Genomic DNA, 790 nt, shown 5'->3' with positions numbered 1-790 from the left:
TGCTACAGCTTCAAATTCTTGAAGTAATCGTGAAGACGACGCGGGTTGAGGATAGGACGGGGCCTTTGAAAATACTCTTCCCGACACACTTGTAAGGCGAGTCGAAGTCCAGCAAGGGAATCTACTGCAGCCGCAATTGCTTATATACCCAATACCCTCATCTAAATTGCGGTAAAAAAAAGAAGAAAAAAAAAAGTGGGAACTGTTTTCATCAGTTATCATCTCTCTTACTCAATCCTGAGGGAAAGGAGGGTAACACACGGGCACGTTCCATCAGCTCAAAAACGAAAAAAAAAAAGGAAAAAAGAAAAGGTCCGCGGGGAGTTTCTGCAGTCCTAAAAGTTCAGTGAATATGTGCTTGATGCTTTGTGGAAAATGGAAACTCTAGAAACACATTGTGTTGCTCAGGAATGTTCTAAGAAACTTAGAACCCGGTTTAAAACACGAACAAAATAAACAAGACAGACGCTTACACAGCGGATAGTTGTGTTTGGGAAGCATATTTCAGGTCACCCCATAGCCCGGAAACCAGACTCGCTAGCTTATTCTCTAATAACCGAGAAACAGCGAGGACAAAGACGAACAGAGTAGACGGGACGGGCAGCAAATGTTTACTTTTCATTTGTTGTTCGTCGCTTTCTTCGCGTGATGCTCAGCCAGATTTCGAACATCAAATCCAAGTTCCCCTCTAGGTGCTCACGTTGCGTATCTCCTGCTCAGGTTCACCAAAACCGGTCACGTGCGTTTGTTCTCTTTCGGGATCCGCAAATAACGGTGCATACCTGTCTCG

The sequence above is a fragment of the Ixodes scapularis genome, unplaced genomic scaffold (assembly GCF_016920785.2).
Source record: "Ixodes scapularis isolate PalLabHiFi unplaced genomic scaffold, ASM1692078v2 PGA_scaffold3__209_contigs__length_174095766, whole genome shotgun sequence".
Taxonomy (NCBI): domain Eukaryota; kingdom Metazoa; phylum Arthropoda; class Arachnida; order Ixodida; family Ixodidae; genus Ixodes; species Ixodes scapularis.
Note: the sequence above shows the minus strand (reverse complement) of the source record.